Source organism: Polypterus senegalus, chromosome 11, assembly GCF_016835505.1.
Source record: "Polypterus senegalus isolate Bchr_013 chromosome 11, ASM1683550v1, whole genome shotgun sequence".
Taxonomy (NCBI): domain Eukaryota; kingdom Metazoa; phylum Chordata; class Cladistia; order Polypteriformes; family Polypteridae; genus Polypterus; species Polypterus senegalus.
This window is the reverse complement of record NC_053164.1, coordinates 5,820,499-5,845,948: the sequence shown is the minus strand read 5'-3', so window position 1 is coordinate 5,845,948 and position 25,450 is coordinate 5,820,499.

Sequence of the window (25,450 nt, the reverse complement as noted above, 5' to 3'; positions counted from 1 at the left end):
ATACACTGCACGCTCACATACTGTACATCCTGCCTAGGAACAACAAGGCAGCCCTGCATTACAAGCAAGAAATGATATGAAAAAACAAAATGGCACCTCGTGAAGATGTATTCCAAAATGAATATCTTTAAAAAGTCCCAAATCAAAAATAAATAAAGCGAACCAGACCAATTAATTGCTTGACATTTTAAACCCCCCAAGCACTACATTGTGTATTTTTAGAGGCCAAGGCTGTAATGAATAAAAATAAAATAATTAAATCTTGTCATGGATGCCAGGGGCCACGACCGGCTGGGATGCCATGAGGGACCGGATGTGGGTCTGCGCCCACCCTGGATCACGTGGGGGCCGCCTTCCTGGTGGCTTTGGGTGCCACGGGTTGAGGGCATGGAAGCCCCACCCTGTAGGGGCCCGTGGTCACCGCCAGGAGGCGCCCCAAGGTCTTGAGGACCTGTTATCTCAGCACTTCCGCCACACCCGGAAGTGCTGGGGGGAAGATTTAGGAGGATACCCGGTGAGCTGCCGGGAGAACAGCCGGCACTTCCGCCACGCTGGGGCATGGCCAATGGGGGAGTGTTCGGAACACCTGGAGCTCATCCGGGGCTGTTATAAAAGTTGCTGTCTCCCTTCATTCGAGGCTGGAGTCGGGTGGAAGACGGACAAAGCAAGAGAGAGTGGAGGCGGCCCGAAGAGAGGCATTTTGTGGCCAGGACTGAGAGTTGGGGTTTGTGCACTAATGAACTGGGTCTGAGTGACCATTTATTGTAAATAATTTGTAAATAAAATATGTGTGGTGGTGACAAACAACATGTCCGCCTGTCTGTGTCCGGGTTGACTCCACAGTCTTTATCATCAGATAAAGAAATAAAACAGACCAGACCATTAAGTTGCTTAACATCATCTTAAACTGTGAAAACATTACCTTGTTTATTTTTAGAGTCCAAAGCTATAATGAATAAAAATAAAAAATAAAGTCCCTATCATCACAATGGTAACAACTATGCCTCCATTGATCAATTTCAGGAATTAACTGAACTGTGGCATACAGCCAATCCATTAGAAAATAAAATTTCTAAATCCACAAAACATAACATAATGTATCCACTACAAAAGCCATACAGAAGACCAGACGGAAAATATCAATGCTATGAATGTACACTAAAAAATTACATTATGCCAGCAGTTGCCATTAATAATCACTTATACCCACACACTGAAGCTTGATATTTCATACACATTTGTAATTCACTTATTCAAGTGTGCACTCCACTCTAATAGGTGACACCATGAGCTTCAGAAGAGGTTCTACAGGCACATGGTCACCCTGGTGTCATTTTATACATTGGAGTGACTTTTCCTTTTTTTTATATGGATGCCATTTTAGAGTACGTCAGTGGCACACTCTTCCCAGAGGGCACACACCATGTTTTTAATGATAGCTGTGCAGCCTACCTCACCGCCTCCCTCTAAAGTCTTTGTCTAATCTACTAAGTCAACATAAAAGTAAGCAAGAGCTGACATCCTACATTTTTAATAAGCTCAATGTGATTTTTAACACGTCGACTGTCTAGTGAAAAATAAGTCAATTTGTTTCCTGATGGCAATGTGAAATGAGGGGGTTGTAGCAGGGCTACAACTTACAGGACTCCACTTCTCAGCTTCCCCGTGGGGATTGCCCTGATTGGAAGTTCTGTGGCGAACACAGGGATTGCTTGGGACAAGAGGGGCCGGTGGGAATCTTCAAAGGGAGCCGTATTAGCAGTAAAAAAGTCCTGTTGTTTTATGTTTGTGTTCACCCATTTGTCTCGTATGCAGTAACACTTGTGGAATATCGTTTCTACCTTTAAGGACATATGGACTGTCAAGTGAGTAGTGTTGGATTGGTCATTGTACTTCATCAGAGGGAGTGCTCCCCAAATCTCATCAACCCTCACTGCATCATGACTATTAATAGGACTGTTTAATACGTTACTTACAGAAAGCTGGATCGTCATCTTTTTCTCCATTCCATTTCATCCGCTTCCACTTGGTTGTTAGTGTTTATTGTTAGATGTTGTGTTAATATTTAATATCATTGTGTGGGAAAAGGGAGGGTTATCTGTTATGACCTAGGGTTTGCTGTTGACCTCTGAACCCCGCAGACAATACATCTAAACACAAGGTAAAAAGTCCCAATAATCAATTTATTATAACAATAATGTGCACAAAGTACCTCTACCTCCACTACTCTCATTAATAATAACAATACACAATAAACAATCCTCCTCTCCACCCAGCAGCTCCGTCACATTCCCACCCAACTCCGGCTCAGTCTGCTGGGGTTTCCCACAGTCCTTTTATATTTCTTTACCCGGAAATGATTCTGTCCCTCAGTCCATGTGATTTCATAGCATTTCCGGGTCAGATGGAAACTCTCCTTTTTCTTCAATCCGGAAGTTCTTCCATCCCCATGACTTGTAAGTACTTGCAGGCAATAACAGAAACAATGTTCATGTCTCCCTGAAGCGCCCCCTGGCGGCCCCCACGGTATCCAGCAGGGCTGTGAATCCAAACTCCATGGTCCAGGATGCCCTGCAGGAATTCGGGGCACCTCCATGTTGCAGGGAGAACTCCCTCTAGCGGCGAGGGGGTATTGGCCGGGATAAACTGCCTACCATATATCACACTGTTTATTTGTTGCTCATATTTTTGTTCAGTCGACATACAGCTTTATTAGTTTATATCCTGTCACTTGGTGTCTCTCTGTGTGCGTGGTGAGAGTCGGACCAAGGCTTTGTGCATTCCAGGGATCCCCACCAAAATAAAATAAACAAATTGCCATCCCTACGACGGTATGAATCTGAACGGCACCGGACCACATAAAGCATTATTTTAATATTCTAATTAAATTAATTTTGTTAATGAGCAAAACTCATAATAAAAATGTATTCTCTCTAAAATATATTAAAGATTGTGAAAGGATTGAGACAGACACAGAAACAGGTTTGGGAGCAACCACCCGTATACTTGAAAACAGAAATTACCCATAGTCGGTCTGTTCATGATAAAGAGTAAGGATCAGTGTACTCTGCCATCTCCCGGTCTGGTATGGAATTACCTCCCTTTGAGCCTTTTAGCTGCCTCCCATGCTCGTGTGTGACAATATACATATATATTGTGAAGGCAGGATACCAATTGCCATACAGCATACATTTTATTTCCTTAATATTGCTTTCCACAGCACAACACAGTCCCTCTGCTAACAGTCCTTCCGCCCCCACTCCTCCTCAGGCTTTGTACTCTTCTTCCCGACTCTGGCCCTTGAGTACTGGTGGCTGACTCCTTTTATAGGGCACCCGGGAAGACACCAGGTGCCCAAAGACCTTCTTCCAAATAGAGCCCTGTTAAAGTCCAGACACCCTCCTGGTGGTGGTCATGGGCCCCAGCAAGGTTGAGCTTCCATACTCCCAACCCGTGGCTCCGCTGCAATCCAAGGGGGCTTCCTGCTGTTGCAAACACTCTCTCCCTCGGTCCTTCAATACTCATAAGGGCTCTGGCTGTCAGTCACAATACATATATATTGTGAAAGAAAACAAGGAAACAACATAAAGGTTTTGGGATTCCACCCCATATACTTGTCAAACAAGCAAAGAGATCTGGCAAAATATGTTTTAACAGACTTGAGTTCATAACAGAAGTGATCAGAGGTGTAAAATGGCCTGCAGATATATGAAACAGACAGGAAGAGGTGGGATTAGGGAAATGATGAAGCTTGAGGCAGAATCCTGTAGAGCAGAAGAGGAAGTGATACAACAACATGTTTTCATACAAATAGAGCAGAAGTTAGGAGAGTTCGAGTTTGCATGTTCTCCCGTGTCTGCGTGGGTTTCCTCCCATAGTCCAAAGACATGCAGGTTAGGTGGACTGGCAATTCTGAATTGGCCCTAGTGTGTGCTTGGTGTGTGGGTGTGTTTGTGTGTGTCCTGTGGTGGGTTGGCACCCTGCCCAGGATTGGTTCCTTCCTTGTGCCCTGTGTTGGCTGGGATTGGCTCGGATTCGGCGGGTTAGAAAATGGATGGATGGATTTTCATACAAATAATGTAGCTCAAAGTGCTTTACATGATCAAGAAAAGAGAAATAAAACTGGACGACTGGAGAGGAAAAATAAAATCTGCAGGGGTTCCAGACCATGGGTCCACCCAGCCCCCTCCGGGCATTCTACCTAACATGAATGAAACAGTCCTCTTTGTATTTAGGGTTCTCTTGGAAGGACTTGATGATGACAGTCATGTAGACTTCTGCCTTTTAATCCATCAATGTAGGATATCACGGTGCTTTGATTAGGTGGTGATGGCGCAGATCGCCACCACAGAAAACCGGGAAAAGAAAGAGAACAGAGAGTAGGAGTCAGTATGGATTTTAGAGCCATCATGAATAGTTATTATAATGAGTTGACTATACAGAGTAGCAGGATTAGATGAAGGTGAAGATATCAGAAAGCCATGTTAAAGTAATGTGTTTTTAGCAGTTTTATAAAGTGCTCCACTGTGAGTGTTATGTTGGAAGGACTGGCGTCCCAACCAGCTCACTAACCAAAGTATGGAGGGTCAGGCCCTTGCCAGGGACAGAGAAGTCATATTTTACTGAAAGACCAGGGATGGATGGTCCGTCAGAATCCCAATCCAGGAAGGGCACCAGCAATCCTTCCATGAGGACAGGAGCTTCCAGGGTGGTATCCTTTTTGTATTTGCCTTGTCTACTGTGAGGGCAGGACTAACAGTGGCTGCTTCCAGGTTTCCGTCATCCCAACCAGGAAGGGCACCAGCTCCTTCCAAGGACAGGAGGCCTATTTAGGAGGGCATACAGTGGCTGCTTCTAGGTTTTATGTCTTCCTCATGTGCACGCGATGGCAGCATCCCACTGGTGGTACTCCAATGTGGAGAAGCACAGGGCAAGCTAGGAACTGTAGTCCCATTGAACACCCCTGTTGGGGATCATGAGTGCCTCCAGGGGGAGCTGCAGGACTTTTGTGTTGTGCGTCTTATGTAAATTAACTGTGTAGATTTATGTATAAATACTTGGGGTAAAATGATGGATAAATACGTGGGTAAAAGTAACTGGAGGTACATGTAGTGCTCTGAAGAGAATTTTTGTGTAAACAAGCCCAACATATACCGTATATATAAAATGATGGGGCAGTGTTTGAATGTAGTTTATTTGTTTGTGGAACCATTGTTGTTGGTGAATCCAGTCTGTTAATATATTTTCTTTTCCTTTAATTGTTGTGAGGGAACTATCTTCTTTTTTGCCTTGTCTTCACACTACTGAGAAATTACAAGGTTCTAAATACAAATACAAATTTCAGTTGAACAGAATGTGTAGCATCCCTGGGCTTGAGGTTAGGGGAGTTGTTACATAATTGTTAATTATACATTTCTTTTCAAGTATCTAATGAAAAGTCTGATACTATAGTCAGAAGGCCAGAAAGGACAGAAAAAAAGGAGCGAGACCCAGAGAGCTAAAGAAAAAAAAAAGCCAAAAGACCACCCAGCACTCACCAGGCATTCTACCTAACGTAAACAGTCATTCCTTTTGTGTTTGAGGCTCGATCCTAAGAGATTCAATGCAGTGGTCTCATCAGCAGTTGGAGTATTTACTTTCATTTCAACATCACAGGTGGCTGCCCAGGACTTTGATCAGGTGGTGGTGGCCACCACAGACAAAGATGACAAAAACAAAATGGTAAAAGTCAAGATTAATAAAGATTGCTAAACCATGAACACACTCTGACCTGACAGGAACCAGAAAGGAAATTCCACCTGATTTTATTTAATGTTGCTTGGCACAAACAAATATGGACACTCTTCAAATTTAACTCATTATTAGCTGTTCCCTATGGAAAAATGGCAGCCATTCTTTATTGAATGACAAAGCACTTTACAAGAGTCTTTGGTGTTTGTCGAATTAATATTAATGACTCAAACATTATTTAATGAAAAAGAATTTAATATTAATAGTAAAAAATGATTGTTCAAAGTTTACTAAAGATGGAATATTTTCTGAGTTAATGTAAATAATACGTATCGAAAGCAGACCCCCGTGATCCTGTAGTTAGGATATAACAGGTTGGATAATGGATGAATGAAAAAGTATTTAGTATATATTTTGTAAGATGAATGTGTTTATTCTTATTGCTTTTTGATTCAAATGTTATTATTTTATAGGAACCACATAGAAAAATACAGAGCAGGCTCTTCTTCCTGAGAAGACTGCATCCTTTTAATGTGTGAAGTGACATCCTTCATATCTTCTACAATTCTGTGATGGCCAGTGAGGTTTGTTGGAATGGTAACATCATTTCAAGCGAGGCCCACTAAATCAATAAGCTGATTAAAAGGGAACGAAAGCTCAGTTATAGGACCTACTCTGGACTGCCGAGATGTCGTAGAAAAGGGCAGAATTAAAAAAAGATTCTGTGAAATTACGAACAATGCTGCACATCCTCTCTCTCTGACACAGTAACATTGAGGACTTTTAGCTAACAAATGATGATGGTTTTGGAACTCCTTTGAGACTCTGCTCAATGGCGCTGCACGCCGAAATGCAATTGACGAATCTGTTCAGGATTGTTTGAGTGTTGGAACTCCTTTGAGACTCTGGTCAACGGCACCGCCTCCCTCCCCGCAGTCCGATGAGTCTCTATAAGATTCGCACAAACAAATTGATACTACAAGCGAACTGTGATACTTAGTGTGATGAGAAAGAAAATTATAGAAAAACAAAAAAACCCAATCAAAATCCGTTAAGTAGTTCTCTTGTGAAAAGCGGACAGATGTACAAACCGGTATAAAAAACTATAAGAAACATTGCACTTGGACCACGAAAATTTTAAAACCATTTCTTAGCGAGCACCTATGAGCCAAGGATAACCTACATTCAAAATTTCAAGTCCCAATTCCTCATGGTTCGGGAGATTTGGCTTTTATATACAACTAGCAAAATACAACTGTTAATGAAGTAATGAAAAGAAAAGGAAACATTTTAAAAATAATGTAACACTAGCAAAATACCCGCCAGCAGCGGAGAAGTAGTGTGTTGAAGAAGCAATGAAAAGAAAAGGAAACATTTTGAAAATAACGTAACATGATTTTCAATGTAATTGTTTTGTCACTGTTGTGAGTGATGAGTGTTTCTGTCATATATATATATATATATATATATATATATATATATATATATATATATATAATATATATATATATATATATACACACACACACATAAACATATATATATATACATATCTATACATATACACATACATATACATACACACATACATACATACACACACATATATATATACATACACACACACATATATAAACATATATATACATATACATACATATCTACATATATACACACACAGCTATTTCAGATCAGTGCAATACGCTGCTTGTTAAAACGGATAACTCCGCTCTTACGCAAGTCTGCGTGGATATTATGAACTATCGTATTTGTTCAAGTTCTATTTAAATTTTAAATAGAAGGAATTTTTATTTAGTCGACAGAAATATCTTTGGTAGGAATGGTAAAACAGACAGGAATATTATTCGTGAATAAATCAACTCAAACCTTAAATAACTTAAAAGAACAAACATTCAAATTTCTTTACTCTTATGTAAATTTATATAAAAAATAAACTTAGATTTTAAATATCCCAAAAGATTTTGCTCTCCATAAAAATATATCCTTTCAAAATTATACAAATTCAAATATGAACATGCTGCATAACAAAACCTGGAAATATAAATAAAATGTGTTCCTTTCAGCAATAACAAATCAAATCATTAAGTTGTCTTTGCTCATATGTCATTTTAGAGCTGGACGCCTGGCATCTTTTTGGCAACAGGTTCGTTTATGTTTGGTGTGAGGTTCTGTGTTGTGGAGATTCTCAGGATGGATTGCAGGTGCTCATCAGTGAGGCGACTCCTGTGTGCTGTTTTGTTAGTCTTTATCACTGAGAAGAGCTTCTCACACAGATATGTGCTACCAAACATGCACAAGGTTCGACGCATGTAGACGGACTTTTTGTTCTTCAAAGTCACCAAAGCGCGTGCAAACTCAGTGCGCCGGTTTATCAGCAAAGTGCGATTTGGGAACACCGTAGTGACGACTTGGTTTAACATTACTTGGCAACAGGGAAAGTTGCACTGGTGCATTTGTGTCTCCCATAAAAGCAACTTCACTTGAAATCACTTTGTGATTGTGCACGGGTAAAACGTCCGCTGAAGTGTCAGATTCTTATTTAATTCTTCTGCTTTCTGTATCTTCTGCATTGCATTCAGGTCTTTCAGCCTCACTGATGAGCACCTGCAATCCATCCTGAGAATCTCCACAACACAGAACTCCCTGATGTTTTGTCTCATAGTGCCGTCTTAGATTAAATTCTGTAATTACAGCCACATTAGCTCCACAAATGAGACACACGGGTTCAGTAAACATATACTCAGCCTCCCATCGGTTTTAAAGGCTCTATTTTCAGAATCAACTTTTCTCTTCAGCATCGTGAGCTAGCTTCGCAATAACTTGCAGCATCATAAGCTAGACTTGATTAACGCGTAAGTGTTGGCAAGGCAGCTGAAGCGCTGCATTATGGGATCTGTAGTTTATTGTGTTACCAGCGCTTCATATACCCGGCCATTAATAACAATAATACAGTATATAAAATGATCTCGGCTATGGGCCTTGAGTTTGACACATATGGACTAAATAGAACTTGAAAAGATATATTTTTCAAATGTGATCGCAATTCAGATAGAGTTGACGCACTACAGCCTGCATGCCTCAATAAGTCATCCTCCCTCGCTCTTACTTTTTACCGCTCATCTAATGAATACACTGAGTATGGCTTTACCAAAACAATCATTGATGGCGAATAAAGTATCCATTATTCGAGTATGTAGATCGGGATATATATATACATATATATATACCCGCGTATGCAGCGAGAAGTAGTGTGTTAAAAAGCTAGAAAAGAAAAGGGAACATTTTAAAAATAACGTAACATGACTGTCAATATACAGTATTTGTTTTGTGAGTGTTACTGAGTGTTGCTGTCATCAATGATTTGATTATCATTATTTCTTTCAATCAGGTTCGTATTTGTAGGATGTGTTGTGTTCAAGTTACATTCCGTGTTTGTCAATCGCTGTAAAGATGACAGGTTTCATTCATCGATTCGTTTCTTACTGCATCAATAAACAGCTCGTCTTCTTCTTTATCGAGACCTGACACACTGCATGCACGGGTTTTTTACACTGTCTTCCTTTAGCGGGACATTGACTTTTTCCACCGTGTGCTTTGTTTCCACAGTAGCTGCATTTATGAATATGCTTGTATGTATCAGACGCTTCATATTTTTGCTGCCTTTTCAATTGTGTAATTCGGTTTTGTTCAGCCTTTTGGAACTGTTGCTTTTATCTGTGCACTGCGCCAGTTCACGGAGCCGCTCGGTGTACATGCATCGAAGTTCCCAGTTGTGCTGGTGCCATCTCGCTATGTCCATGGTTGTATTTAATGTTACCTTAGTCCTGGCACTTAAAACTTTCTCTCGCAGTTTCGCTGAGTTTGTGCCAAACACCACGCTGACCATCTCATCTTCCTCTGCATAAGCACAGTCCTTAACCCGTGAATATTTAGTGGAGTTTGCTATTGGATTGCCGCTGACGGACGGCCTTATATGGGCAGGCACTAAATTACAAACGCCAGCGCAGCCTGTCTATGAACTTAATTTAAAGTGTAGGTTTACATCGTGCTTTGTTTCCGAAGTAGCAGAACTCATGAATATGGTTGTATATGTCACTCGCTCGCTTCTTATTGTTTCTCTGCCTTCTCAATTATATAATGCATGTTTTCTTCAGCGCTTTTGGAGGTCTTCCTGATTTTCTATGTACTGCGTGATTACGTGGAGGCGTGATGATGTCACACGAAACTCCCCCCGGCGTTCAAGCTCATCTCCATTACAGTAAATGGAGAAAACAGCTTCCAGTTATGACCATTACGCGTAGAATTTCGAAATGAAACCTGCCCAACTTTTGTAAGGAAGCTGTAAGGAATGAACCTGCCAAATTTCAGCCTTCCACCCACACGGGAAGTTGGAGAATTAGTGATGAGTCAGTGAGTGAGTGAGTGAGTGAGTGAGTGAGTGAGTGAGTGAGTGAGTGAGTGAGTGAGTGAGTGAGTGAGTGAGGGCTTTGCCTTTTGTTAGTATAGATAATTGTCAATGTAATTTTTTTGTCACTGTTGTGAGTGATGAGTGTTGCTGTCATATATATATTTATATATATATATATATATATAGTAGCAAAATACTACGCAGAGTGGCTGAAGTACTGCCTTAAAATATTTATTAAGAAGAAAATTAAACCTTTTTAAACCGAGGGAAAATATACCAATAATTATTTGTTAAGGATCTTCTTGTAAACCACATTGTCAGTTCGGCCCTCTGGATGTAATATGACCAAGCTGTGCGCTGAGCTTACTCTTGAGCATGCAACGTACATAAGACACAATGTTCCTCCGGATATCAAGAGTGAGCCTGATATGGCCGTGCAATATGTAACACAGAGGATGGAAAAGGTAGGTGCCATCTCTGAGAATAGAAACCACTCGGTAAATGACAGTTCTTTGATCGATGGTGATCACCTCAATAGACATGTTAATGCGGGTACAGTTGGAATGATAAAGGAAATGAGTACCTGAACAATGTAAAGTAAGTCTAAAATACCTACACAATAACTATAATCTAATAAATTAACAATAAAACAGCGGAGAAGACGTGGATTAAATAAAAAGGCTGTAGTTATCAGCAGGGAGACATGAATCCTGTGGCGAAGCAAGGAAGGGAATGTAGAGACTGGAGCGACGGATGGCCTTATATAGGCAGGCAGCTAACAACGTGGGAGGCGTTGGGATGGGGACCCAACGCCGCCTCACACGGTGACCGAGCTGCAGGCTATGGACGTATATATGTACGTAAGTAGGATTCAGTTAGCATTGGGAACCCGCGTACCAATTTTCTTGAAGATGGGCCCATAAGTAACAAAGACCGTTGAAAACTTCAATATGGAGGCCGACAGTGGCATCATGCTACCGAAATAAGTACCAAATTTCAGCCTTCTACCTACACGGGAAGTTGGAGAATTAGTGACGTTGGAAAGTTCAATATGGCGGCCGACAGTGGTGTCATACTACCGAAATAAGTACGTACATCGGTTTCGGTTAGCGCAGGGAAGCCGCCTACCAAATTTCGTGAAGATGGGGCCATAAATAAGAAAGTTCAACATGGCGGACGTTGTTGACCGTTATGACCGTTACGCGTAGAATTTCGAAATGAAACCTGCTTAACTTTTGGAAGTAAGCTGTAAGGAATGAGCCTGCAAAATTTCAGCCTTCTACCTACACGGGAAGTTGGAGAATTAGTGACGTTTGGAAAATTCAATATGGCGGCCGACAGTGGTGTCATACTACCGAAATAAGTACGTACATCGGTTTTGGTTAGCGCCGGGAAGCCACCTACCAAATTTCGTGAAGATGGGGTCAGCCTTCTACCTACATGGGAAGTTGGAAAATTAGTGACGTTGGAAAGTTCAATATGGCGGCCGACAGTGGCGTCATACCATCGAAATAAGTATGTACATCGGTTTCGGTTAGCGCAGGGAAGCCGCCTAAAAAATTTCGTGAAGATGGGGCCATAAATAAGAAAGTTCAATATGGCGGACGTTGTCGACCATTATCGACCGTTATGACCGTTACGTGTAGAATTTCAAAATGAAACCTGCCCAACTTTTGTAAGTAAGCTGTAAGAAATGAGCCTGCCAAATTTCAGCCTTCTACCTACACAGGAAGTTGGAGAATTAGTGATGAGTCAGTCAGTCAGTCAGTCAGTCAGTGAGGGCTTTGCCTTTTATTAGTATATATATATATATACATATCTACATATATACATATACACACACATACATATATATATATACACACACACACACATATATATATATATATATATATATATATATATATATACAGTCTTTGGGGTGCGAGCAACTGTTGCTGGGGGTGCCAGAATCCATGAAGGAAGAAAAATGAAAAACATTATTTGTACAAAATCTTCATTTATTTATCCATTCCTAAATAATTAAATGGACAGGCAATTTCATATCAGTGCAATACGCTGTTTGTTAAAACGGATGACTCCCGCTCTTACGTGCAAGTCTGCGTGGATATTATGAACTATCGTATCTGTTCAAGTTCTATTTAAATTTTAAATATAAGGAATTTTTATTTAGTCGACAGAATATTATTCGAATAAATCAACTCAAACCTTAAATAACTTATAATATTTTGCTCTCCATAAAAATGTATCCTGTCTAAATTATACAAGTTAGAAATAAAGTAAACGTTAAAAGAACAAACATTCAAATTTCTTTACTCTTATGTAATTTTATATAAAAAATAAACTTACATTTTTTAAATATCCCAAAAGATTTTGCTCTCTATAAAAATATATCCTGTCAAAATTATACAAATTCAAATACGTATGAACATGGTGCATAACAAAACCTGGAAATCTAAATAAAATGTGTTCTTTTCAGCAATAACAAATCAAATCATTCCGTTGTCTTTGCTCTTATGTCTTTTTATCAGAGCTGGATGCCTGGCATCTTTTTTGGCATCAAGTTCGTTTCTGTTTGGTGTGAGGTTCTGTGTTGTGGAGATTCTCAGGATGGACTGCAGGTGCTCATCAGTGAGGCGACTTCTGTGTGCTGTTTTGTTAGTCTTCATCACTGAGAAGAGCTTCTCACACAGATATGTGCTACCAAACATGCACAAGGTTCGAGCCGCATGTAGACGGAGCTGGAGCATTTGTGCAGGAATGGAGTGAATAAACTGTGCGGGCCGTGCAGTATCGTACTTTGCCATCAGTGTGCCATTACACTGCAGCTCAATCACCTCCATCTGAATCTGCACAGGTGCCATTTCCACATCGACAGCAAATGGGTTGCGAAAAAACTGAAAATTCTTTTTTTGTTCTTCAAAGTCATCAAAGCGCCAGTGCGCTCAGTTTATCAGCAAAGTGCGTATTTGGGAACACCGTAGTGCCGACTTGGTTTAACATTACTTGGCAACAGGGAAAGTGGGGCAAGTTGCACTGGTGCATTTGTGTCTCCCATAAAAGTAGCTTCACTTGAAATCACTTTGTGATTTGCACGGGTAAAAACGTCTGCTGAAGTGTCAGATTCTTATTTAACTCTTCTGCTTTCTGTATCTTCTGCATTGCATTCAGGTCTTTCAGGTTATCTTGATGTTTTGTCTCATAGTGCCGTCTTAGATTAAATTCTGTAATTACAGCCACATTAGCTCCACAAATGAGACACACGGGTTTACCGTCAATGTCAGTAAACATATACTCAGCCTCCCATCGGTTTTTAAAGGCTCTATGTTCAGAATCAACTTTTCTCTTCGGCATCGTGTGGGCTAGCTTCGCAATAACTTGCAGCATCATAAGCTAGACTTGATTAACGCGCCACGGTAAGTGTTCGGCAAGGCAGCTGAAGCGCTGCATTATGGGATCTGTAGTTTATTGTGTTACAAGCGCTTCATATCCCCGGGCCATTAATAACAATAATATATAAAATGATCTTGGGCGGATATAATTACACCGGGCGGATGTGGCCTGCGGACCTTGAGTTTGACACATATGGACTAAATAGAACTTGAAAAGATATATTTTTTCAACTGTGATCGTGCAGTTCAGATCGAGTTGACGCGTGCTATTGTGGTTTTGCCTGCATGCCTCAATAAGTTACCCTCCCCTCGCTCTTACTTTTTTACCGTTCATCTAATGAATACACTGAGTATGGCTTTACCAAAACAATCATTGATCGCGAATAAAGTATCCATTATTCATAAAGCTTCAATTGGTGATCTGTCTTTCTCCATTAACCGCATATTTTTTCATACGTCTCAAACCAAGGGGATGCGAGGCTAAAATGAATCGGGAAGCGCACATACATACTCAGTGCATCCCTCATGGAATTGAACCTCGGACGTCGCGATAGAGGCGAAGCCTCTACTATTGCGCCACGGCGTGTGGTTTGTCTATTTGAGCGTAGCAGTGTGTGGTGTTATGGGTCCACAGCTCGTTGAGCAAAAGCCATTCGTTTTAAATAAATGATCGCGGCTTAGAGAGGGGACGTTGGGCCATAGTGGGCTGCGGGACGATCCGTAGGGTGGGCGTTTCTCACCTAGTGCACAGGTGAGGAACTGCCCACATCCGTGATTGTCCCGTGGCTAATGCTGCAGCTGCTGTGGCCCTCGTCATTTAAAAAGAAGCGCGAGTCGGTTGTGGAGGAGGAAAAAAAGAACGAGATGAGGAAATAAAGAACGAGATGAGGAAAAAAGAACGAGATGAAAGAGGAATGAGAGGAGAGAAAGGAAGAGGACAGAGTCTGTAGGGAGCGAGTGAGGAAGCAGGTGGTGCAGGAGAAACAGACACGCGGAGCGTGGTGGGCACACGATCGAGCGCTCGTGGGCAGCTGCGAGGAAGCTGGGTGTTAGGCCGACACCCAGGCTTCTGAGTTGATGTTGCTCCCGCTGAGTGACCAGGTAGCGGGAGTGACCAGGTGAAAGCGACGAGCCGCAGAAGGCCGCGGAAAGGCAGCGGAAGTCAGGAGGCTTGGTGGTGAAGTCCCCAATGTGTGCGTCCTGGCCGTTGTGGAAATCCAAGTCTCTGAGGCTGGGATGAGTGCCGCCTGAAGCCAGGGTTTGGGAGGTCTCCAGTCTCATGAGTGAGAAGTAGAGGGCAGCTGCAGAGAGCGTCTCGCCCGCTGTAAAGTCCAACCGGGAGAAGCAGGTTAAACGCTAGCACAAAAGAAGGCACCGAGCTTGTTGTTATTGTTTTTAAAAAACTGCTTCCTGAAGAACATTTTAAACTTCTCGTTTTAAAGGATTTTTTTTTTCTCTTGTTTTAACTTCCACGTTGGTTTTTATGGATTATTTATTTAATGAAGAACTTTGAGAACTGCACTATTTATTGGAACACTGTTATGTTTTGATGGACAGTTTTAAATAAAAGCACTATTCACTTTTTGCACCATCCCCTTTTGCTCAATTATTGCCTCCATTGACTAGCTCACTCGGTTACGTTATCGACGGTGTTGGGTTTGAGTGCTTTCAAATCAGATGGGAGTGTGGAGCCAGAACCCACATCGGCACACAGTGTAATTCGGTTTTTGTTCAGCACTCTTTGGAACTGTTGCTTTTTGTCTGCGCACTGCATCAGTTCACGTGAGCCGCTGAATATGGTTTTATATGTCACTCGCTCGCTTCTAATTGTTTCGCTGCCTTCTTAATTATATAATGCATGTTTTCTTCAGCGCTTTTTGGAGCTCTTCCTGGTTTTCTACGTACTGTGTGATTATGTGGGAGGCGTGATGATGTCACACGAAACTCCACCCCCCATGGCTTTTGAGCTCAAATCCATTACAGTAAATGGAGAAAAATTTTGCTTCTAGTTATGAGTGAGTGAGTCAGTCAGTCAGTCAGTGAGGGCTTTGCCTTTTATTATTATAGATATATATATATATATAAGTATAGATATATAGATATATGCTATGAAACCCCTAAATAAGAACTGGTCCAACCAATGAACTTCTGAAGTCAGATAATTAGTTGATTAGGGTCCACCTGTGTGCAATCAAAAGCATCATATGATCTGTTACAAGAAAGTTCTGTAAGATCCCTGATTTTGAAACTAAGCCAGCAACATGAAGACCAAGGAGTTCCCCAAACAGGTCGAAGAAAAAGTTGTCCAGAAGTACATATCAGGGTTGGGTTATAAAACAAATCCCAAACTTTGAATATCCTACTGAGCACCATTACATCTTTTCTAACTAGATTAAACTTTAGGTGTCACCTGGAATGACAAGAGCTGTTTGTGGCTACTATCCAACCATGAAACCATCAAGCTTATCTCACAGGTGAAGTGATGGAGTAGGACTGAGAAGAAAGATGTTCAAGACTCGCAACCCAAACTGATCAGAGTATAACAGGCATGTGGAGGGAGTGAACAGAATGGACTGGAATGTCCAAAAATACAGAATAAGAATAAGGAGGAAACAGTGGTACTTCCCTTTGCTTACCAATACCATTGACATAGCATTGGTGAATGCCCAAACATTTTATTGTCTTGCAAATGGTACAATTCCCCTGCTGGATTACAGAAGAATGGTTGCCAGAGCGTATTTTGCTCTGTCTTCACCAATATCCAATTTGAAAAAGGCTGGGAGGAAATATTTCCCTAAATCATCAATCAATCATGTTCCTGTTGACAGCAGAACATTTGGAAATTCACTACATCGAATGCATAGAAATGGGCAAATAGAGGAAATGTGCAGTATGTAAGAAAGATGCAAGAAAACAATGCTGTAGATGTGGGCGCCATAATCCCCATTTGGGGATTGGACTAAATCTTGAAATTTCGGAAAAAATGTTGGTGCTGTAATTGAAAATAGATGTTTTTCTTACTTTTCGAATGTAGATGGATAGAAATAAAATAAAAAATATTCAGAAAAAAATTTGGCAGTTAATGGCGCATTCAAGAGGTGGGATTACATCAGGGATTGGCTCTGAGCCCTTTCTTATTTGCAATGGTGATGGACAGGTTGAGAGACGAGATTAGACAGGAGTCCCCGTGGACTGTGATGTTTGCTGATGATATTGTGATCTGTAGTGAGAGTGGGGAGCAGGTTGAGGAGACCCTGGAGAGGTGGAGATCTGCTCTGGAGAGGAGAGGAATGAAGGTCAGTAGGACCACCAAGACAGAATACATGTGTGTGGATGAGAGGGAGGTCAGTGGAATGGTGAGGATGCAGTGAGTGAAGCTCGAATGTGGAGTTTAAATACTAGGGATCAACAGTACAGAGTAACGGGGATTGTGGAAGAGAAGTGAAAAAGGTGGAGTGGGTGGAGAAGAGTGTCAGGAGTGATTTGTGACAGATGGATATCAGTAAGAGTGAAAGGGAACTACAGGATGGTAGTGAGACCAGCTATGTTATATGGGCTGGAGACGGTGGCACTGACCAAAAACAGGAGACAGAGCTGGATGTGGCAGAGTTAAAGATGGTAAGATTTGCATTGGGTGTGACAAGGATGGGCAGGATTAGAAATGAGGACATTAGAGGGTCAGCTCAAGTTGGACGGTTGGGAGACAAAGTCAGAGAGTCGAGATTGTGTTGCTTTGGACATATATTAGGTATATTGGGAAAAGGATGTTATGGATAGAGCTGCCAGGGAAGAGGAAAAGAGGAAGGCCTAAGAGAAGGTTTATGGATGTGGTGAGAGAGGACATGCAGATGATGGGTGTAACAGAACAAGATGCAGCGGGCAGAAAGATATGGAAGTAGATGATCCGCTGTGGCGACCCCTAACAGGAGCAGCCAAAAGAAGAAAAAGGGTTAAGTGGTAGCTTCCAAAACACAGTTCCTAAAACACTTCCACTAATTACCACTAGGGGGAAACACTGTCAAAAACCAGGTAGACACAAAAAGGCCTTGTAGAATCAGTATAAAATAAAAAGGTTTATTCTTTAATGAAGATGCTCTGAGATAACATGAAGCTCCATTGAGCATAAAGGAATTGCCTAAAGCGATATGGCAATCCAAAGAAAATAGAATATCTAAAGCAAAGTCAAAAAGCAAAGAACAGGGTCAAAGATCCATTAATTACAATAAGCACAGAAGAATCACAGAACTCGCCAAACACTTACTAACACATTTGAAATTAACCACCTGAAACTTTGAGAGACCCTTCGGATTTATAGGGCACAGGGCAGTTCATAACAGTAATCAGCAGGAGCCCCTTCCTTGTGGAACCACCCTCGAAACACAGGGAACAAAGCAGAGGCATCATGAATAACACACATTATAAAGTAACATTAACATAAATCATTGACCAAAAGTGAACAAAAAATGCATAAAACAAGAATATGAACCCCAGCCAGGCCAGGAACTCTGACCTAATTATGAAAAGAATTAGTATGGTGAATCTCAGCAGTTTCTTTCAAACAAATTCTGCAACAAGAACACAAGGAAACAGAAACTTATTAAGACAAAACTTTGCACAAAGGTTAGAACGTTCTTCTTCACACAAACAACCACAGACATTTGGAATGAGTGACCAAGTAGGGTGGTAGACATTAAGACTTTAAGGAGCTTCAAATCGTGACTTGATGTTATTGAGGTGAACAGGATGGATGAGCTTCTGGGGCTGAATGGCCTGTTCTCATCACAATTGTTGCAATGTTCTAACCTACATAGGGGAGATATCAATGACATGCATTTCCTTTTTTGGTTGATTGTTTGAAGGATGCTGACATGAAACAAACATTACTTGTGGTGGGGTGGGGGCTGTGGCTCAGATATCCCATTGCAACACTGGTACAATAAAGAGAGAGGCTTGCAAATGAATGCTCCTTCTGGCATGTTGCATCCTGAAGAAAGCAGACCAGAAGGTGATCTGAAGAAAGCATTCTGCTTGAGCTTGTGCAGATGATGAGCTGACCAGGAAGAATCAAATGAAGCTATAAGTTATTGCGACACGTGAAATTACATATATAGCATTATCAGGTTGTATGGTTTGGGTTTGCAAAACCACTTTTTTCTTGTATGACATTAGTTATAATAAATTGTATTAACTATAATACATAGTTATAGATACTCTTTCACTCTTTCTAATTACCAGAGGTTACAGGGGTAAAGAAGGGAAAGGGGGAGGAAGTGCTGAATTCAAGCATTGTATTTGACCACAGAGTGGTAAGTGTATGGGATTTTAGACATTTTATTAAGGTCTACACAATAAAGAGTATAAAGGGAAAATGGGGTCACCATAAGACACTACACAACTAAATATCAAGTTAACATCTTGTTTAACATTCTCAATCATACTCCTGAAATTGTATTTAAAGAGATGTTTATTTTTGCTTGTAATGATTATTCCTGTCTAATCTCAAAGGAGAAGGCACACATTTATTAAAATTAATTTTGAATCCAGAGATCTCATGAAATTCTTCTAGCAGGTTTAATACTAATAGCATGGATAGTTGTGGGTTGTGAGAATACAGAGGAGGTCCCTGTTTTAGATGCTTTACATACACAGGTGAATCTGACTTCCGATAGCTTTTATGCCACCTAATCTTTCGTTTAGCAACTTTTAAATAAATTGTATGTTGCTTACTTGTGAAGGTCACTCTTGGGAATTTTCATGCAATAGAAATTGTCCGGTTTATACACTGTGTACGTGGAATAATATCTGAACTGCTAAAACGAACACAGAATTAAGAATTATGCTCAACATATCTTTTCACAGCTGGCTACTCTACATTATATTCCCTTTTTATTTCACTCTTTTACTTATCAAAGTGTGTCTCATTTTTTTTTTTCTCCTTTTTTCATTTTGGCTTATCTCTGCCCAACGACAATTATTTATTTGCTCGTTCTATGCCATTTACTTAGGGGATTGCTACTCTGGTTTCCCATTTCAATTTTGCATTCATTATTTAAATAAGCTTTTAAACTGGAGAAATAAAAATAAAGCATATAATTTAAACAAGACACAGAAGGATCCAACCTGAAGATTCAACAGGCTACATGTATCCCACTGAGTCATCCATTAGATCAAGAGTCACACTTTGGGTGTATTTTAGGCAAGCTTGTAATGGAAAAATTGTGATTAGCAAGAGCTCACCTAGTGGAAGGAAGTGAGCTCAGCCCACCTCGACAACAAGAGAGGGAATTATATGTGAATGCTATTTATAGCCTGTAGTTCTTCATTTAATACAATACACCCCGGTAAGATACAATACAATACAATACAATACAATTTATTTTTGTTTGGCCCAAAATCACACAAGAAGTGCTGCAATGGGTTTTAAGAGGCCCTGCCTCTTGACAGCCCCCCAGGCTTGACTCTCTAAGAAGAAAAGGAAAAACTCCCAAAAAAACCCTATTAGTGAAAAAATGGAAGAAACCTCAGAAAAGGCAATTCAAAAAGAGACCCCTTTCCAGGTAGGTTGGGCATGCAGTGGGTGTCAAAAAGAAGGGGGTCAATTCAATACAATGCACAGAACAGAACAAATCCTCAATACAGTATAAAAATAAAAATTACGGAGCAGAATTTAACAGTAGAAGATATCACAAAATATGATTTGGATTTGTTCAGAGTCCTGGAGACCTCAGCCCATCAAGCTGCCTCCTCCAATTGGCCATTCCGCTGCTGAAACAGCTGGGGCAGCCAATCCGATAAAAGGACCCCTCTATACGATAATTCCTGCGATCTTCCATCAGAGATGACTTTACTTTAGGCAGGCAAAACAACTTAGCAGTTGGGCTGTACCGAGAAGAGAAACAGAATAGGTGAGGGTTAGTAACAAATTCTAACTATCATATTACTTATGTTTTAGTGCTAATGACTAAGAACAGAGATGCGGTCTGTACAGTTAATCAGCAGCTCTAGTCAGGGTGTGCTAAATTGAAGTAGTGAGTCTTGGGCTGGGATTTAAAGGCTGAGACTGAAGGGGCATCTCTTATAGAAGCAGGCAGACCATTCCACAGTTTAGGGGCCCTGTAACTAAAAGCTTGACCTCCCGCTGTTATTTTATTCATTCTTGGAATCCTAAGCAGACTTCTTGAGATCTAAATGTGCACTCTGGTTTGTAAGTCATGATAAGTTCAGACAAGTAAGCTGGACCTTGGCCATTTAATGCTTTATATGTTAAAAGAAGAATTTTGAATTCTGCCCTAAACTTAACCGGGAGCCAGTGTAAGGATTTAAGAACTGGAGTTATAGATATAGATCAGAAATTTATATTTGAGCACTTCATTGTACCGCTGGATTTTTAACTTCCTTTACAAGCAGGCCCCAGGTGGTTGAAGTGGGTGGCCACATCTCATCATCTCTAACCCTCAACACAAGGGCCCCACAGGACTGTGTGCTGAGTCCTCTGCTGTATGCCCTCTACACATATGATTGCACAGCTGTACACGACTGTAACATCATTCTCAAATTTGCTGATGACTTATTTGTGGTGGGTCCAATCTCTAACAACAATGAACAGGTGTACCTGAATGAAGTGGAGAGTCTGTCACACTGGTGTCAGGACACAAGGCTTCTCCCGAGTATCAGCAAGACAAAGGTGTGGATTGTGGACTTTGATAGTGTGACGATGCGGATCCACTCCACGCTCCCATCCATATTTACAGGAGCCCTTGAACCCAACACCGTCACTAATGTCACCAAGATGAGCTGACCAGTGAGGACAATTCTCAAACATGAAGCCAGGGGATATTTTCCAAAAATTGTATAAGTGCTTTTATTACAAACAAACATCAATGTCCAAACAAAAAGTGCAGAGCATCTGGTTTCAATAAATAAATCCGAAAACAAGTGTCCAGTGGGGATAAAAAACATCAATAAATAAATCCTTTAAACTCTGAGGTTAAAATAAAATGCAGAAGTTAATGCAGTCTCTGTCATTACTTTCCGGCCCACCTCTGTCTCCTTTTCTCCCCGGCTCACCCATTGCTCTCACAGCCGGCTGAGACCGAACAGCCACGAGCTCCTTAAGCCAACCTCCGTCTTGGCCCCCTTACCAATGTCACTGCCAGACCGACAAGGTCGGCTCTTCTCCCTTCATTCTTCGCGCACCCGTGGTCGCTCCTCGGATCCCTCAGGAGGACACCTGCCTTGCTCACCCAACTCTTTTGAACTTTCAGTGGGGCAAACTAGCCCCTAGAGTGCAACCAACAAACGCTCCTTCGCGGAGCTTCAGCTCGTTCTGTCTCCTCTTTCTAGGTGGCCAGATCATCCTACTCGGACTGCTCTTTTCTGTCAATTTACCTATTTTCTCTCCATTTTTCTATTTTTTTCCCCCTCAATCGATCTCTCTACCCATATCCCCCTTTTTTCTGGTGTTGACCCGTATATATACACACACCCTCATGCGTCTCCGTGGGCGCAGTGCCTTAATTACATGCCGCAGGAACCCAATAAGGCCCAATAAGCCACCTCATTAACTCCCCGCGGTCGTGCAATCACACTCAGGTAGAATGGGATGGCTATACGGATTTAAAACCTGGCCCTTCTTTTTGAAGCTGCAGACCCGCTATACCACAGATAGAAAACAGCAAGGCACGACCAGCCCCTCAGTATTAACTGCACTCAGGTGGAGAGGGTGGACAGTTGCAGACATATTGGACTCCACATTACAGAGGAACTGATCTGGTTTGGTGAAGAGGATACAAAAAAATTTACACCACCTGAGAGACCTCAAGGATTTCAAGCTTCCCTCCCAGATACTAAAGAACTTCTATACATCCACCACTGAAAGTATTCTGACAGGAAGTGTCACTAACTGGTTTGGCAACAGCACGCAGAAAGATCTCAGGGCTCTTAAGAGAGTGGTGCAGTTAGCTGAACGCATTACTGGGTGTGCATTCCCTAACTTTCAGAACCAAGCAATGATGGGCCTAGGAAAAGATAATTATCCATGACACCAGCCTTCCTAGCAACGGCCTCTTTGCTGTGCTGTGGTCAGTTAGACACTATGGCTGCCTATGGAGGCCCAGTTCCGGGATACTGAAGAGGAGGAGCTTCTGACTATAGTCAATCCATAAGCTGAATAAGGAAAAGTATCTTGAACTACATGATGCCATATTGTAAACTCACTCACATTGAGTCATTTAAATCATTGTTATTTATTTAGTTATTATTTATTGCATATTTATAAGGCCTGTGACAATGTGGGTTCTGGCTCGACACTCCCATCTGATTTGGAAGCACTTGAACCCAACACCGTCGATAACGTAACCGAGATAGCTAGTCAGTGAAGGCAATAATTTAGCAAGGGGTGGTGCAAAAAGTGCAATAGTGCTTTTATTTAAAACTGTCCATCAAAACAAAACAGTGTTCCATAAATAGTGCAGTAGTTTCAAAATTCAATAAATAAATAATCCAATAAAAGAACGTGGAGGTTAAAATCAATAAATAGAAAAAACAATCCTTTAAAACGAGAGGATTAAAATGTTCTTCAGGAAGCAGTTTTTTAAAAATAACAACAACAAGCTTGGTGCCTTCTTTTGTGCTAGCGTCTCACCTGCTTCTCCCGGTTGGGCTTCGCAGCAGGCGAGACGCTCTCTGCAGCTGCCCTCTACATCTCACTGATGAGACTGTAGACCTCCCGAACCCTGGCTTCAGGCGGCACTCATCCCAGCCTCAGAGACTTGGATTTCCACAACGGCCAGGTCGTCCACGTTGAGGATTCCATCACCAAGTCTCTCGACTTCCGCTGCCTTTCCGTGGCTTCTCTGCAGCCAGTCGCCTTCCCTTGGTCACTCCCGCTACCTGATCGCTCAGCGGGAGCGACATCTAACTCCAACGCCTGGGTGTAGGCCCAACACCCCAGGCCCTCGCAGCTGCCCGTGAGCGCTTGTTTGCTCGCTCGCCCACTCACTCTTCGCGGCTCTCTGTCTCTCACCGACCTGCCTCCTCATCTGCTCTCGGTAACCTCCGTGCTCTTTCTTTTCCTTTCTTTCTCTGATCCCCCCTCTCAGACGCCTCGCACTTTTTAAAATCATGCGGGCCACCACAGCAGCTGCAGCATTAGCCATGGGACAATCACGAATGTGGGCAGTTCCTCACCTGTGCACTCGGTGAGAAACGCCCACACCCTACGGATCGCCCACGGCCCGCTATGGCTAACGCCCTCGCTAAGCCGCGCCGACGATCATTTATTTAAAATGAATGGCCTTTGCACAGTGAGCTGTGGACTTGATATACCACAAGGCCCTGTTGGCTTCTTTGGGCAAAGCTCTCACTTTACTGGTCAATCATTTTTTACCCAACGTCATTAGCTTTGGGTAGTGACCAAAACAATTAGATTGTGGATATAAGCGGCAGAAATGAGTTTCTTGCACGGGGCATCTGAGTTCAGCCTTTAGAATTAGGGTGAGGAGTGATGACATTCAGGAGTACCTTAAATTAAAACCTCTGCTCCTCCACATCAAAAAGAGCCAGTTGAGATGGTTTGGGCATCTGATTAATGTGACTCCTGGACGCCTCTCTGGGGAAGTGTTTTGGGCATATCCAACAAGGGGAAGACCCAGAACATGCTGGAGAGATTATTTCTGTTGGGTGGCCTCAATATCCCCTTGGAGAAGTTGAAGGAGATGGTGTGGAAAAGGTACATCTGGGAATCTTTGTCATACTGCTGCCCCTGCCACCCGGACCTGGATAAGCATCAGAAAATGTATGGATGTATGGATTGATTATATAAATAGATAAAAAAGGCATTGTGTAACAGATTAATAGATAAAAAGAAAAAAGGATGGACTAGTGTAAGGAACCCTAATTCAGGGTGCTCAAAAGAAATATAATGATTTACTTCATGAGGTAGAAGTACATACTAAGCAAGAATAGTTGCATCAAATATTTGAAATATTAAAATGTGTGCTTTTTTTAAATGTTTAATGTCTAAATATTATCGATTATTATAGAAAAAAATAAAATTTAACATGCTTATCTTTGAAATTTGTCATTTTTAACCTTCTAGGATTGTCTCTCTGCGTCCTAAGACAACCAAAGTATCAAAAAACAAAATAATTATCATATTTGTAATTAACACTCCACATACATATATATACTGCTCAAAAGAATTAAAGGAACACTTTTTAATCAGAGTATAGCATAAAGTCAATGAAACTTATGGGATATTAATCTGGTCAGTTAAGTAGCAGAGGGGGTTGTTAATCAGTTTCAGCTGCTGTGGTGTTAATGAAATTAACAACAGATGCACTAGAGGGGCAACAATGAGATGACCCCCAAAACAGGAATGGTTTAACAGGTGGAGGCCACTGACATTTTCCCCTCCTCATCTTTTCTGACTGTTTCTTCACTAGTTTTGCATTTGGCTACAGTCAGTGTCACTACTGGTAGCATGAGGCGATACCTGGACCCTACAGAGGTTGCACAGGTAGTCCAACTTCTCCAGGATGGCACATCAATACGTGTCATTGCCAGAAGGTTTGCTGTGTCTCCCTGCACAATCTCAAGGGCATGAAGGAGATTCTAGGAGACAAGCAGTTACTCTAGGAGAGCTGGAGAGGGCCATAGAAGGTCCATAACCCATCAGCAGGACCAGTATCTGCTCCTTTGGGCAAGGAGGAACAGGATGAGCACTGCCAGAGCCCTACAAAATGACCTCCAGCAGGCCACTGGTGTGAATGTCTCTGACCAAACAACCAGAAAGACTTCATGAGGGTGATGTCCTCTAATGGGCCCTGAGCTCACTGCCCAGCAGCATGCAGCTCGATTGGCATTCGCCATAGAATACCAGAATTGGCAGATGCACTAC